General features: G+C 40.5%; 1 pseudogene; it reads left to right on the forward strand.

Annotated features, from left to right (window-relative positions):
• Positions 863-5,974, forward strand: LOC109826618 (annotated as a pseudogene).

Consider the following 17,779-nt stretch of genomic DNA (forward strand, 5'->3'; position numbering starts at 1 on the left):
GCTGGATAATTACCCTAGGCAACCTAGACGGAATTCTGTCTAGGTTGAGCAAACAACCTAGATGGAATTCCGTCTAGGTTGCCTTTTCTGTCTTGTTTGTCAAACTAGACGGAATTTTCCATCTAGTTTGGTCCAATCTAGATGGATCAAACTAGACGGAAATTTTCTGTCTAGTTTGATTCAACCTAGGTAGAAATTTTCCCATCTAGGTTGTTTCGTCTAGATTGGTCATTTTTCTACTAGTGAATGATTTTGGGTACCACGAAAGAAATTTTAATTTTCATACGATTGCGACAAAAATAGAAATCTTATACAAAGTGCCACGGAGTCGTGATTTACATCAATATTTTATTAAATAATAGTATAAATGACATAAATGCCTATTATGATAAAATTTTAGAGGAGGTGAGTGGGAGGGTATTTGGAGGGAACTATAACTTTTTTATAGCTATTTTGAGCGAGTTAACAAAGTTTTAGAGAGAAATGAGGTACTTTGTCGGTATGAGAAAATATAATATCAGATGAAAAATCATGATATTATAAGGATACAACATATTATTTAACCTGATATAGATGAAAAATCATGATTGGTGGCAATTTGTTGTGGATTCATATTTTCAGGATGGTTCCATAAAAAAGAACTTACGTTGATTTTCAGAAAAACCACCATATTTCGTGGTGATCGCGTTTAAAACCCCTTCTTTAATTAATTATCTTACTAGGCCACAGTCAAGCCCATAACGAAATCTAGCCCCGAAATAATCTAGCCCAAGACCCGAAGTCCTCACCTTTACAAATTTCCCTCTCAAAACCCAAACCCTAGCGTCCCCCATTTTCCTCATCCGCCGCCGTTGCAGCCAGGATGGGTCGAGTGATCCGAACCCAGCGTAAGGGAGCAGGCTCAGCCTTGAAGTCCTACAACCACCACCGCAAGGGCCCGGCCTACTTTCGCAGCCTCGACTTTGACGAGCGCAACAGCTACCTCAACAGCATCGTCACCGACATTGTCCATGACCCCAGCCATGGGGCCCCGTTCTCGCATGTGATGTTTCAGCACCTGTTCAGGTACAAGAACCAGAAGGAGCTCTTCGTCGCCGCTGAGGGGATGTACATGGGCCAGCTTGTGTACTGCAAGGCGAACCTGACGGTCAGCATTATGGTTCCACTGTGGTTGATCCCTGAGGGGGCGGTGGTCTACAACGTGGAGCACCATGTTGGTGACCGGGGGGTGGGTGATGGCAAGGGCTTCGAGGGACTACGCGATCATCATCAGACACAATCCTAATAACGGGACCTCGTGGGTGATGGCAAGGGCTTCGAGGGACTACGCGATCATCATCAGACACAATCCTAATAACGGGACCTCGAGGTACGACCTCCTCCTTGTGATCTAACAAAAATAGAAGTGTTAAAAAAAGAATCGACCGATGATACAAATTTATTAGTAGGAAAGGCCATGACTTTTGGCTGCTTCAATTGTAGGCTAAAAATTCTGGATAATGGTGTGTTTGTTTCATTTTTTGGGATGTAGGCTAGATTTCAAGTTTTGGGATGTAAAAAGGGGGTTTTTTTTTGAGTTTTGGTATTCCATAAACCTTGTTTGTTTCAAAATTAGTTTTGGGATATTGAATCCCTAAATTATAAAAAGGTAATAAATTTTAGGATTTGTGAAATCCTCTTTTTGAGCTGGGATGTGGGGTGGATCTCTGACGAAAACCCGCCAGCTCATTCTCACTTCCAAAAATCAAAATCCCCCCATTCTGATCACCGTTTTGGTTCTTCTCCCTCCTCTTTTACCCGCATCCTCTATTTCCCACTACCATATTTTACCTGCCGCCTCCTCTTCCTACTCCTGTTCATACATGCCGCCCCCTCTTCTTGTCTCCTGTTGTTACCCGCCGCCTCCTCACTTTGTTACTCCAGTCATCGCTTTCCTCGTGCCTCTTCTTGTCTCCTGTTGTTACCCGCCGCCTCCTCACTTTGTTACTCCAGTCATCGCTTTCCTCGTGGCCCTCCTCTTTTACCCGTTGCCTCCTCCATTGCCCCCTTCTCTTTTACCCGTCGTCTCCTCCATCCCCCCCTCCTTTTTTACTCGCTGCCTCCTCCATTTTAGTTCTATCTTTGGTAAAGAACGAGTATTTGGATGACAAAACTGAGATTTGGGCGAAATTAATTTGGGGATTTCTGTCGATTCTGGATTCTAGGGTTTCAGGCGATTCGCTCAAATCCCGCATGTATAGATCTCACACCCTCTCTCTCTAAATATCTTTTTTATTTGTGTTAGGATTTTGTAATTATGATTTGGGTAGATTTAGGTAGATTTGGACGACAAATCAACTTTTTAGGACTATCTGACATCGATGAGTGCTTTTCTCATTTTTCTTTTGAACTATGTTTATTTCAAACTTATGATAAACTTGGGTTGTTATATTTTGTTGTGATGAACAAACATGTTTCAATGGTGGTGTTTTATGTTAACTGTCATGTGTCTTTTGGTTGTGGATTTAAAAGATGATCTATATGCTCTATAATATGTATTGGTTCATTTCTCATTGTGGATGGCCCTTCTGTATGGAAATGTTTCACAGTCATGCATTTAATGCATATACTTTATTGCTTTGGCTCTTAAGTGTGGACCTTATATATATCACATTTTTATCACTCATTTCTTTTTGACAGGGGGATTGTATTTTCTATACAGATTTTTATTATTCTAACCTATGCATCAATGCAGGGGGAGCTTTGCTCCATTGTAGTATATTTCCCATTTTGATGTTTCCAAAAGGGGGAGAAATGGTTTGGTTTGTAGTTTATTTATGAGTTTGTATTTTCATTTCATATATATTTCATAAATTGTTTGTCCTCATCAAAAAATGGGAGATTGTTAGGACTCTGGTTTTTGAGCCTACACTCTTCTCTTGTTTTGATGATTTTACAAATAATTTATAGCTAACTTGTTTTTTAGTGATTGTAGTTTGTTACATGTTCATATAAAAGAATTAATGATTCAAGATCAAGCTATGTTCGCAATCACTTAGGTATATTAGTTATTTTATAACGTATATTGCGTGAATATATTTTAAGCTCAATATATATACACACACACATTTTTTATTTCTCTTACAAAATGAGTTTATTTGTTAAAACAATGCAATATTGGTTTATTGCTCTTGTTTATATTACTTTCATTCTTTATAATATATATAAAAACATTTCATGAAGTTTTAACATATTTCTACTTGTCAAATTTCATTTTTAAGTTTCATGTAAAACACGTATTATGTACACTTTGAAAAAATGATGACTTTTTACAAATAAAAAATGCAATTCCAAAATTTCCTTTTCAAACATGTATATTTTTATGTTTATAAAGTTTCCTTAAAGTTTCACAATTTTTGGATAACGTTCATTATTTTTTACATGTGCTCAAAGTCCATTTTCAAACCCACTGTTTTCATATATTAGTTTTTGGTCGACCGCGTGTGTCGTTACGGTCAACCGCAAATTATCTAGAGACCAACTCTGGTTTTTTAGCTATCTACGGTCAATCGGAGTGGTTGTGGCAGTTGACCGAAATTGTCCAGAGACCCAGTTGTGTTTTTCAGCCTTTCGTGGTCGACCGACCATGGTGCTGCGGTCGACCGCTAAAGTAACCGTTACACAGTAACGACTTGTTTCTAGTTTTGTCTTATTATGAGTTTTTGGTCATTTTCTTTATATTTTTACGGTTGTATTGGGTTGTTATAAATACCCTACTGCATTCAACACTCCTACTAACCAAGAAAATTGTCTTAACAAGTTTTACAAGTGTTTAAGAGGTGTTTTAGCCTTGTTTTAAGTTTTGTTTCAAAAGAGAAGTTTTTCACAAGGAGGGGGCTCTTAATTTCAATTGAGGAATTCTTCATCATCATCATTTCTATAGCTGCTTGTGTTTATAGAGAAGATTTCTAACTCTTTTATCTAGCTTATTTATTATTTGATTTTTATATTCATATCTTAGCTAGTTCTATTTGAGTTAGAATTTTATTGTTCTTATTTATCACTCACACCTCAATTGAGCTTTTAATATTATTCATACAATATATTCTTGGGTAGTGGTGAGTGACTTAGTGAGAGTGAGCTTCATAGTGTTCTCATTCATTGGTGGAGAACAAATCATTGTACTTGAGCTTCATTTGTGAGAATCACTTTGTAATACACATTTACACTGAGAGGAGTGTGTGGGGAGGAGTAGTCGATACCAAGAGGAGGGCGTCGGTAGTAAATCCTAGTGAGAGGTAGTAAAGCCGAACACTTGAGGGAGGCGATACGTGAGGACAACCACTTGAGGTTGTAGTTTGTGTATGTTCATTATGAGTGTCTTGTAGAGTTTCCAATGAACTAGAAAACCGAGTGTGTAGAGAAGTTCCGGCTTCCAAACTAGATGTGTTGTGATAGTGGATTCTCCCTAGGAGTGGGGAGCAGAGACGTAGGATGGAAGGTCCGAACTCCGTGATCATATTATTGTGTTTGAGTTTGCTTTGTGTATATTTATTTTGTGCTTGCATTTTACATTCTTGCTCATAACTCACTCTTTTGCAAGAATTAATTAATCAAGAAAATTTTTGATTGGCATAAAATCAGAATTAGATTAGCTTTGACCATATTCACCCTCCTAGGGTCTAACAAATCCTCCTCAAGATCTAGGGTTTTTTTGTGGGTTCTTCAGTTCAAGACTTAGTCTCTTCTTCTTCTTTGTTTCTTGGCATTGGGTTCAAGCTTCTTCTTCTCTTGGGTAAGCTTCTCTCCATAGCCTCTGCGTTGTGTATTTGATTTTGATTCAAAAGCTCATGGGTTTTAATTCAAGAGTTTATGAGTTTGTATGCAAAGATTAAAACTTTAATCTCATAACTTGAATATGGCCAAATTTGAACTTGGGTATGAGGGATATGATGTTTGGCCGAAATTGAGTGTTGTGGGTTTGTGTTCATGGCCAAATTTTGGACATGAGGTTATGAGGTGATGGCCGAAATTTAAATTTGAGGGTAATGAGGTTGATGGCCAAAATTTTGAGCTTGAGAATGATGGGTATCTCCTCAATCATGGCCAAAATTGAGCTTTGGGCTTTTGAGGTATTTTGATCAAAATTGGTTGTGAGGGGTTTTGGATGAGAATTGAACTTGTCACTTGCATGTATGTATCACGTAGGTTTAATTAGACTTTAACCAAAAAATCCTATTTTGTTTGTAGGATTTCGGCTAAAGTTCATAATTTTTCTTTTAATTACGAGATTTTATGTTGATTCGATACCTCACACTTGAATTTATTTTGACATGTTGGTTTTCATTGCAGATTAGCAATGTCTCCGAGGAGGCCACGTATACAGAGGAGTCGATCGGCTTCTCAGCATGTTGAGAAAGAGGCCCCCGCAGATTCATCATTCGAGAGTGAGCTTTTATCCCTTTTATAAATTCAAAATTAATATTCTGAATATTGCATCGTCGTTTGTCTCCTTTGTGAGGCATTCGGGAATAGCTGATATCCTCTTTTTTCGGGGATTGACGTTTTTTAAAAGATGTGTTTTTGTTTCATCAAAACACATCCTAAGGCAAAAAGGGGTGATATCACGCTATATTACACTCTATAGGGCATGGTATATTATCATGTTATTTATGCGACAATGTACATGTCCTTTACGTGTGAAATAGTTGAAATCGTCTCGCCAATTTACAAGGTTGTGACTCTATCTCGCGGATTTGTATGATGAGTTCAATTTCTTCTATTGCCTTAGAAATATTTTCCTGACTTCGTTTTATTTGTTTCAGTTGAATTCCCCTCGGATGTGTTCTCGTCTTATGTGGCAAGTGGTGGTAGTAGTGGGACTTATACTTCTGCTGATGATACACCGTTCGTCATTGTTGCTTCTCAATTTAATCTAGATGGGCCTAAGGAAGTTCCTCGGCTTATGCGAGATGGAGATCGTCGTACACTATGATGGTTGATTACCGACTCCCCACTTACTAAGGATCTAGCTCCACTCAGGCTTTGAGGAAGCCTGATTACATGTTTGAAGATCATGTTGAAGACCCGGCCATGTTGACCCTTGAGGACGAACATTGGTTGAATGAAGATGGCAAGAGTTTGCTATATCTTCCCCCTACCCCTCGCCAATACACACTTGCATGTTTAAAGAACCATGTCGTGAAGCAGGTAATGTCTTGACGTTTGACAAATGATCATGAGCGAGTCCACTATGGGTTCATTACTCATCAGAAGACCCCGGGTTCTAGTGACAGAAATTCTATGTGTGGACTCTGTCTTGGTCTTCTGGGACAAGATGCGGCACAACCGAATGACCTACTGATAATTGCCAACACTGTGAGGAATCACCTTACAAGACTACAGAGGAAATTTTATATGCTAGGATATAGGTATCATGGATGGGTTCACTCATCGGTGAAGAAGTAGTGGACCCACATGACGAGTTACATTCTTAGGCACTGGGGTGATGAGCTGAAGAATAACGAATTACACACACAGAAATGTGCTAGCATGTACGAATTGTAGATTAGCTTGTACCATTTTTTGGCATTGTTGGAGCTTATAACCCCAATACCAACACCTTTTTGACTCTCCATGGAGAGTTAGGGTTGGCTCTTCATGAGACGCAGAAGGTTTCTAGACTTCCGATGGGTGATCTTTCATATCAATAGTACTTTCCTCCTATCCGACAGCTGAATCAACTAAAGAAAGCCTCTCCTGACATTTATGACAAGTTGTGGGATCTTACATGTCATTATCATACAACTTTAGCCGACGTAGGTGTTGTTCACGGGAAAAATCGTTTCTTTCTTTATTGATTCCATTGATTACTTTGTTAACAGTTTATCGGTTACTAAGTTTTGGACGTTCCTATGGCATGCACAGAAGCGAATTCGGGTCATGACTCTTGTTGCAGGATATATCGTCATTTGGCTAAAGAAGTGCATCATACCGTACTAGTTCTATGACACCTTACAGATAGAGGTTATCTTCCCCGCCATCCATCTTGTTATGGGAGGGACCTTTCCTTACTTCTGGTGATGGTCGCTAATATACACAGTGGGCTGCCATCCATCTTGTTATGGGAGGGACCTTTCCTTACTTCTGGTGATGGTCGCTAATATACACAGTGGGCTTTAATACTTAGTTTCTGGCTTCGCACATATCCTTACTTCTGGTGATGGTCGCTAATATACACAGTGGGCTTTAATACTTAGTTTCTGGCTTCGCACATGTGAGGCGTAAGCAATCGACCAAGATTCCCCCTGTCAAGGTTGAGCTTTTGTATACTAATCTGATAGCATGGCTTATCCTTCATCACCCTGATTTAATATTAGTGCCGAGCATCGCAGATCCCTTCGTTCCCCTCCTGCAACTATTAGAAGATAGCATATGGGGAGCAAAACAGTTCCTTGAGGCGAGGCGAGAGCTTCACATCCACAAATACTGGGAGTTCTTCAAATGCTTCCCCATCTTCTCTGGCCATTATAATGATCTATTGATTAATGAAGAGAGGTCAGGGATGGGGCATACTATCCTTGATGTGGGTTGCTTTCGGTGGTTGATGAACATCCAGCCTGGATATCTCATCCTTTGTGTGAAGGAGGGTTGTCACATAGAGCCTTACCTATCATGTCAATTTACTCATCAGTTTGGTTACGACCAACTATAATTTGGGAATCTGAGTCAAGAGCTGAGGACTAAGGGTGGTCTTATAGATGGTGTCCGAGCGTGGCTTTGGAGTGTGGTGGATTGGACGCGTGCCACCTTCAATCTCCCCGTGATAGGGCATTAATCACATATTACCTTCCTTTGCTACAAGTGGCTTATCACTGCTAACGAGCCTGCGAAGCTAAAGCATATCACGGAGTTGGAAGCATAAGAAGAGCTTCAGGTTACCACCGAGATTGTCCATCATGGCGAGCCTTTGAGGAGGCGGGGGAAAAATCCTGCTGGGCCTTCTAGCAAAGCGAACAGTTTGTGGAGGATGAATACGAGATCCTCCCTACTGATGATGATGAGGAGACCTGAAAAAAATGCAGGAGACATGAGGACTGGAGGTAATAAGAAGGCTGTGGAAATAGGTTTGCCTGACTCTTTCTTCTCCTAAGAATCACTTATGAGCCTGGTGATTATCCAGGCTGTGGAAATAGGTTTGCCTGACTCTTTCTTCTCCTAAGAATCACTTATGAGCCTGGTGATTATCCGTCGGGCTTGTCCCTTTGTTTTGTTTAAGCCTCTGACGACTTCGAAGAAGCTGAGGCAGGAGGTCTTATTTACAAATCCTAATAAAATCACAGTTGACATTCCAGGTGAGGCAGCTGAAGAAAAAGCGCCTCGTCCCTTCCATCGTACGAGATACCAATCTGCTACTAAGGCTTCTTCACGGCTCCGCATACCAAGTTTAGGTAGGAAAGACCTTCTATTCACGAAGAGGCTCGATCCCCAAAGAGGAAGAAGATAGTGCACAAACCGCATGTCAATCCGTACGCCCTTGAGGCAAAGTCATTCGACGACGTACCTACAGGCAGGGAAGGTTATGCTCCACCGTTATGTAGTCTTTGATCACTTTATTTATGAATTCTTCAGGCCTAACCATTTTTTTAATGTTTTCAGGGGGGTGCGAAGAAGGTGAACTCTCGTATGATCTCCTCTTTCCAGACTTCGCTCACTTCGAAGGCTCGGGATTCGTGCAGCAGATGCATGAGGCTATTGATGAAGAGCCTACTCGTGCCGAGGCTAGTGAAGGTGCTGATGTTGGTGAGCTTGATCCAACTATGAGGATCTTAAGCCCAGGTATACTTGACACCGGTAGTACACTATTCAGGTGGCAATTACGGGAATTGAACGATTCAAAATCCGTGCGTATACTTGACACCGGTAGTACACTATTCAGGTGGCAATTACGGGAATTGAACGATTCAAAATCCGTGCCTGCCCTAATCGTTTCTACACTTCCTGCTCTTTTAGAGAAAATAAAGGGAACAGGCCCAAGTGCCGAGATCGGGGAGCCTGCTATAGCTACCGGAGGTGAGCCTGATCTCCACTCATCATGAATCCCAGCTTTTCTTTCTTTTGCTTAACACATGATTTCTATAGATATCACGATGGAGGATTCGGCTGAAGATGAAACCTTTTATAATGCAGACATTGGGGAGTTAGGTGAACACCCATTCGATCCGACGCCTGTCTCCTCTGAGGCTGATGATAGGTTGATCGATGATATGCCATCAGAGCAATCCTGTCGCGAGGCTACAGGATCAACCGTGGAGGCTAGTTCATCTGCAGGTGCGAGTTTTATCCTGGCGTTTCCCTTATTAGTTTGTTAATTCCTACTTAACCACATGGGAGTTTTAATTGTAGGATTATCCACTAAAGTTGATACAACTACAATTACTGGCGCTTCTGATCAACCTGAGGGTTCTGGTTTTTCATCACTCGAGGTGGCCATGGCCGCAACTCAGCCACCTATTCTCAGCTTAAGGCTACTGTTACTTTAGATTTGATGATTACAAAAGTCATTGGTGTTGTAGAGATTGATATTGTTGCCCTAGCCGCGAGACCAGCTGGAGGAGCTGGTACATCGACGACTGTTATACCCACCATCATTCCAACAATTCACAAGGTTGGGTCAGCAGGGCCAAGCATAGGGCGTCAAGCTGAAGAGTCATCCGCTGGCATAACAATTCACAAGGTTGGGTCAGCAGGGCCAAGCATAGGGCGTCAAGCTGAAGAGTCATCCGCTGGCATTAGTAAGTTCTGCTTTATGACTTGCCTTGAGATTCTAGTCAATATTTTAGAATTTGTTATCTCTCTTCTTTTATTGTAGAGCTTCCATCATCTCCATACGAGCTTGTCATGGCTTTATTGTCAGATACTGATCCAGGCAAAGACATATTTCTCGTGGACCTTGGTCATTTCACTTCTTTTGTGAGCGGATTGATCGATAATATCCTTCACCGAGGATATTGTTTTGATCAGTTTAGGCGGTTTCTTAATCGTCAAGTGACAATGATTAGGAAGGAAGGATACCTGAATTTGGCTGATCTTCTCACCACAAATTTAGTCATGTTAGAGCGTGAATTTTGAGAGTTGGGGGAGCTACAGGCTACATGTGCTTTTTCATATATGGTTACTCAATTGGAGTCCTAACTGAAGCAGTAGCGTGACGCCCGAATGTCCATTGGGAATGAGCTTCAAACGCAAGAGGGTTATGTTACGCAGATGAGGGTGGTTCTCTCGAGGAAGGACAAGAGTAGGGCTGAATTGCTTAGCTCTTTATCCTTGGCCCACGAGAAGATAGCAGATCTTGAAAAGGCCATGAAGTATGCTAAAGATTAATGTGTCTTTCTCGAAGGTGAATTAGCCGATGTAGAATCCTCTAAAAAATAGACGTATGCTAAAGATTAATGTGTCTTTCTCGAAGGTGAATTAGCCGATGTAGAATCCTCTAAAAAATAGACACTTGAGAAGTTGGAGCTTGCACAAGAGAAGTTGAACAAGCTGAGAGGTGAAGCTGTGGGGATATTAGATGCCACCGAAGACTCTATCCGGGCCGATTTGAAGGCTAAGATTGAGCAAACTTATGTGGAGAAGCTTTCTCAGTTGGAAACTCGGATTCTTTATCGTAAAATGTACTTGGATTAGTAGCACCACTTTTTTGTATATTTCTTTTGTTTTGACTTCATTATGAAAACAAAGTCTTTTGCTTAGTGTATTTCTTTTATCATGATTTTTTATCCAAATCCGGAACAAATAAATCAAAGTACTTATAGGATTTTTAGTAAACCCTCAGTCATCAACGGATTTGATGTGCCTTTACCGATTACTATTTGAATTAGGTTAGCATGTGAATTATTTAAGTCTGTTTCACATGTAAAGTTGCACTAAAAGAATAAATTCTTTTAGTCTTGGTGCTATGATATTGAATACATAGACTTTTATTGTATTCACAGGAAAAGACTAACCGACAATACATGTTAGGCGTAGACTTATCTCTAATTAGGGATCAAGATAAAATCCTCCAAACATGGATTCTGGTGTTCTTTTCATGGTAAAAGACTAACCGGCAACGCGTGTTAGGCATAGACTTATCTCTACTTAGGGATCGAGATAAAGTTCCCCAGACATGGATTCTGGTATCTTTTTTGTAGCAAAAGACTAACCAGTAACACATGCTAGGTGTAGACTTATCTCTAATTAGGGATCGGGATAAAGTCTCCCAGATATGGATTCTGGTGTCCTTTTCATAGTAAAAGACTAACCGACAATGCGTGTTAGACGTAGACTTATCTCTAATTAGGGATCAAGATAAAATCTCTCATGCATGTGATGCATGAATTTTGGTGTTATTAATAACAACCTGGTACGATATTGAATACGTAGGCTTTGCTATTTTTACTAGAATGTGTTACCAGGTAGCAATTGTTAGATACAAACTTATCTCTATTTAGGGATCAACATAAAAACCCCCATGCGTGAAAGGCATGGATTTCAGATGTTGTAAGATTGTGTCATCTCTTGTGGCGAAGACGAACCCGGTGCTGGAGAGGAGGAATTTTATATTTTATCTCCTGCTTGTCTTCTCTTGGGGCGAAGATGAACCCGACGCTAGAGAGGAAGAATTTTATATTCTATCTCCTACTAAAAAGAAACTCAAAGTGGGATCTCCACTTTGAGAATCCTTGAAGATGAAACTAAGAGTGGGATCTCCACTCTGAGAATCAAAAAGATACGAATAACCCTAACCTTTATAGGATTGGTTACCCAATCTGAAGATGAATTTCTCATTTATGAAGATGAAATTCTAACTTTTGGCCCTAACTGTAGAAAGGTTTGACTAAAGAGGAATGGATGAAAGCCTTTCGTTTATCAAAAGAGAATTCCAGTTTTGGTCCTAACCGTGGGAAAGTTTGACCAAGGTAGGATTTAAGATGACCCTAACTGTAGGAATGTTTAATCGTTCGATTTAAAAATCGACCTCTCATTCATGAAAAGAATCGAGAGGGGATTTTGGCTTTGGTCCTAACTGTAGGAAGGTTTGACTAAGAAATAGTGGGAGTGGAGATACAAATAACAACGAGAATGTTAACTTATATAGATCACTCAGTGGGGGTTTTTGGTGTTAAGTGGTATGATCTTGACATGAAATGGGTTTGATAATTGCCATGGACCAGCAAATTAAAATTTTGATTGTTATGTTAGGACTTCAACAGTGGGAGTGTTAAAGGCTTGAACACAGTGGGAGTTTGAATGGATTTAGCAACAAAGACTTTTGGTGGACTCATTGTCAATTAATTTGATCAATAAGTAATTTTGTGGTAGAGGGCCATGAATCATTAAGCACTTCACAATTACACCGTAGGAGTTTTGTGAGGAAAGATTGACCAGATGCGGTCATTGAATCTCATCTCAACAAAAGTGCACACCAAAAACATGATGGGAGTGGGTGAGATTGATCCTTAGGATTGAAACCAACCAAGGATTGTATGAAGGAAAGTATAAACTTTGTTATCTTTCACTTCAAGAGGATCCTGGTTATCTGGAATATGCCAATGACCGAAAAGGGGTTTTGGCTGCTTATTCCTAACTGGGTTAAAACAGATGGGATGTGCTTCATCCTTGAAGGATTTTAGAGTCAAAGTGAGAGTTTCATGAGGGAAGATTGATTCGATGAAGTCATTGAATCTCATCTTGACGAAAGAGTGCTCGGAAAGTCACAGTGGGAGGGTTTTAATCATCTTGGAATTGATTAAATAGCCACAATGGGAGACTCTTAATTATTTTTTTATCATGATTAAGAATGAATTATTCAGATGATTGGTCTTCATCTTGAAAAATCAGCTAATCTCGGGGTATCCTTAAGAATATCATGCATAGCATTCTCCAGGAACTTTTCGTTAAATAGGTTATCCCGAACTTACTTGGGATAGTACTTTTTTAGAAACTTCCTAGTTATTAGTATCATAAGCTTGTCACCTTCTTGGGTGATTAAGCGATATGCGTTGTTTGAGTAGTCTGTCTCTATCATAAACGGTCATTCCCATTTGGGTTAAAATTTGCCTTTCTTCTTGGAGTTGAGTATCATTAGTCGCCGGACGACGAGAACCAAGTCTTATTCCTTGAAGCTTCGTTGTTGGACTCTTTTATTAAAATCCCTGGATATTCTAGCCTAGTAAAACTCAATTTGTTGCTGAGCCTCTAGGTGCTTTTCATCTAACATCTTAAGTTCTTCAAGATGTTTCTAATGTTGTTCCTCCGTTGTCATCCCCATTGCGAGAGCGATGTGAATGGATAGAATTTGGATTTCCAAGGAAAGGACAACCTCGTATCCATATACTAGAGAGTACGGAGCCGTTCTGGTAAGCGCGCAAACTATGGTGCAATAAGCCCATAGAGCTTCACCGAGTTTGTTGTCCCAGTCTTGTTTATTGGTTCTCACGAGCTTTGACAAAATCCTAATAATTATCTTGTTGAAGACTTCAGCCAATCCGTTCGTATTAGGATTGTATGTTATCGACGAGACGTCTTAAATTATGAACTTTTTGCAAAACTTGATGAATGCGTTACTGACAATTTTAGGGCCGTTATCGTGTACGATTCGTCTTGCAACATCGTATCAGTATATAATATGGTATTTGATGAACTTGACAACGTTATTTGTCTTCACTTTTTGAGTGTTATTGCTTCATCCCACTTTGAGAAGTAGTCAGTAATTGTCAAAATGAAATGGTCATATTTGGCTGACATGGAAAAATAGAACCAACAATGTCCATTCCTCATGTCTCGAACGGCCATGATCTGGTCGAAGGGTACAGGTGCTCCGGGGGTTGGTGCATATAATTTGCATGTATCTGACATGCGTGGCACTGTCGGGTGTAGTCAACTGCATCCTTGACCATAGTTAGCTAATAATATTCTATTCTTCTAAGTCGATCATAGAGTTTGGGACCGGGTTGGTGTGCATCACAAATTCCGTCGTGTGCTTCTTTGAGTGCCTCTTCCGCCTCTTTAGTTGAAAGACACCGGAGTAGCAGACCGTCGTATGCATGATAATACAATGTTTGAGTCGCCGTGTTATAATAGAATCTCAGCGCTCTTCATCGGACCGAGTATCTTTATTTTATGTCTTCCGGTAAGATATCGTGCAAGACATAGTCAATAATGAGAAATTACCAATCTCGAGACTCGATTTCGATTCTAGCTGAGTGCACCTCTTTGACATCTAGGTCGTAAATTGGTACGATGAATCGATGAGTTCTTATAGTTACCAATTGTTCTGTTTTGGGAGGTTGTGCCAGTGATACTACCAATGCTTCCAGTGCATCTTCATATGCATTCTGGAGATGCGGGATGTACTCGATGAAGAATTTTTCAAACAAGTCTGTTATCTCAATGGCCGCCTGGTGGTACGAGATCAGGTCTTGGTTCTTGACTTTGTATTCTCCTCGAACCTAGTTGACTATCAGTTAAGAATCACCAAAAGCTTCAAGATACTCAACCCCCAGCTCTTTAGCGAAACTGAGTCCAATAAGCAGCACGTTGTATTCGGCTACATTATTGGAACATGACTCGATCAGTGAATAGGCTCGAGGCATCACATGTTAATTAGGGAAAACTAAGACAACTCCAACTCCTGAGAATATTTTTGAATCACGAGGGGCACTTGCCACATTGGTTGTTTGGGAAGCATAATTGAAGTACAATTGCCACACCTGTTGATGGGAGGTAGTATTGACTTCGTGGGTTTCATCCAACAAATCTTCACATAATTCGGCTATATCCTTCACAGGGTAAGCTACTAGGAGATCACAAATCACTTGCTCGTTGACCGAGTTCTGTTGCTTAAAGTGTAGGTCGTATTGGGACAAGAGCAGGACCCATCTCGCTAACCACCAATTCATGAAATCTGGCTATGTCACGAATACCCAGACTAGGTTGATATTGGAGATAACGTAGATTGTCTATCCAACAAGGTAGTATCACATTTTTGAATTACAATTACTAGGGCGAGGCACTCCTTCTTAATCATTGGATATCAAGATTCTGCACTTATCAAGATTCTGCACCTACTAGAGTCTGACTTAGGTAATATATTACCTGCTCGTGACCATTGTCATCGTCTTGTGCGAGTAAAGCACTTAACGAGTGGTTCGTCACCTTAACATAAATCAAGAATGGTTTCCCTGACTTCAGTGCAATGAGAACAGGAGGATTTGCTAGATATGCTTTGATATCCTTGAATACCTTTTGACTAGCATCATCCCAAATAAATGACATGCCCTTCTTCGTGAGCTCAGATAATGGTTGGCCTATCCTGGATAGGTTCAATATGGACTGGCAGATATCAGTCAATCGCCCTTGTAGTCCTCTGAGTTCTTTGAGGTTTCTTGGGGGTTGTAACTCATGTATCGCCTTCACTTTATCAAAGTCGATGTGAATACCCTTAGTGGTGATGACGAATCTGAGGAACTTGCCACTGGACATTCTGAGAAAAGACTTGGTGAGATTCATCTTCAATTGGTGACTCTACATGAGATCGAATATCGTCTTCAAGTCTTTAATGTGGTTGTCTTTGCTATGGCTTTTCATGACCAAGTCATCAATATAACACCTGACGGCCTTCCGAAGGTGTTCCTAAAAAATCTTTGTCATTGCCCGTTGGTATGTGGCACCTGTATTCTTCAAGCCAAAGGGCATGGCTGTATAGCAGAAGACGCCAAGGGGCATTCTGAATACGGTATGCTTTTCGTCATTCAGATACATCTTGATTTGATTATAACCCGAGAATCCATCTATGAAAGACATTCTCTTGAATCCACACGTGTTGTCGATGATGACATCTGTGATTAGAAGATAGAAATCATCCTTTGGGCAAGCGGTGTTCAGGTCTCTGAAGTTAATGCAGATCCTGATTTTTCCATTCTTTTTAAGGATCGGGATAATATTTGCTAGCCAATCAGGATGTTGTTCTTCATTGATGAAGCCTGAGTTGATTAGCTTTCTTCAGTCTCGATTGCTTCCATAATTTATGGACGAAATCATCTTTGCTGTTGCTTGACAGGTTTAACATCCGGTTTGATGTTAAGGAGGTGCATCGCCTTGTTTGGGTCATGTCCTGGCATATCTTCATAATTCCAAGAAAAAATATCGATATGCTCCCTAATGAGTGCAATCAACTCTTCCTTCTCTTCTAGCGGGAGGCTGTCACTGATGAATATGGGCTTCGGATTCGCTTTGTCGCCTATGTTTACCTGGACCACTTCGAATTTGGTGGGAGGTTCTCTTTGTTCGAATCTATCACCATATTGGATATTAAGGTGACAGATCCATGGATTTTCCCATGTTGGCAATTGATCGTCCTCCTCTATTATGGCTAGATCGACCGTGGCTATATTCGACATTAAAATTTTGAACATTTCTCCAAGGTTGACGTTAGAGTCCTAACTTGAAGAATCGGATGAGTATCCATCTCTGTTTAGGTTAGACAACTGGTTATTAATCAACCATTAACATTCATCATCGGATGAAGAGACATAACCTAGGCCTCTCCTAAACCCGTACTAATTATCATGTTTTCTTTTAGAACATAGGCAAACTGGGTTAGAACTTGAAGACCCCAATCGAAGCAAAGACCCTCTCCGAGTGCGAAGTTGTATCCCCACTTTTCCATGAGGTTACACACTTTTGGGCCGTATCTGAACAAATGAGGACCGAGTTTTTCATCATCACTATTCTCTCTAAAGAAGTGGTTTGGTAGTGGAGATATCTCCCCTTTATCATAGATAACCTCTTTTTCACCCTCTGCCTTGGTAGGAATGATGAGGGTTGTTCCGAATGAGTCCTAGATATGCTCCCTTGTCACGCAAGACGATCGAAGTGGCATATGTAAGTCGGGGTTATCGTATAACCCCTTCATTACGTCATCGAGACAATGCAAGGATCGAAGTGGCATATGTAAGTCGGGGTTATCGTATAACCCCTTCATTACGTCATCGAGACAATGCAAGTACTCTAAATCGTTATTTATTGCTTCTTTGGCAAGTTGCCAATTACAACTATCATCTAATGATTCTCCACCGTCAAGATTGATTACAAAGGGTATAATATCGTTGAGTACAAAATCTCTATCATAATCAAGCCTAGCTTTAGTATCAGCTTCTTCTTCGCTATTCGTGCCTTAGGCTGATGATTCAGTATCGGATTCAGTATCGTAAAGAAGGGAGTCGGTGAAATAATTTTCCAACCCCTTAAATGACTGCTTATCTGTGACCACCGTCTTGACCTTATTATTTATGTACACGTATTTTAGACACTGGTGGAGAGTGGGAGGGACTATAACATTACCATGGATCCAATATCGACCCAATAGTAAGTTATGAGAGGTCTCCGTATCGATCATATTGCATGTGACCTCGGACCTTAAATATCGAAGTTGACACTTCACCCAGATTTTTCCCAATGGCCTAGACTCACTAGTATTGAATTCGTAGATAACGGTGTATATTGATGCCAACTTGCTAGCAAGGATTCTGAGATTGTACATCAATCGAAGTGGCATGATGCTGACAGCGGAACCCGGATCGCCTTGGATCTGGTTGACAACACTAGAGCCAATGTATCCGGTGAAATACAAAGGCATGTCATGCTTTGAGTTCCTCATTTTCATGTCCTCTTTGGTAAAGGTGATGCAAGGGAACTGTTTGGCCATGAGGTTGCAGTGTTGAACTGACGACTCTGACTCTTTAGGGGCTAGCTT

Source organism: Asparagus officinalis, chromosome 10 (assembly GCF_001876935.1).
Source record: "Asparagus officinalis chromosome 10, Aspof.V1, whole genome shotgun sequence".
Lineage (NCBI taxonomy): Eukaryota > Viridiplantae > Streptophyta > Magnoliopsida > Asparagales > Asparagaceae > Asparagus > Asparagus officinalis.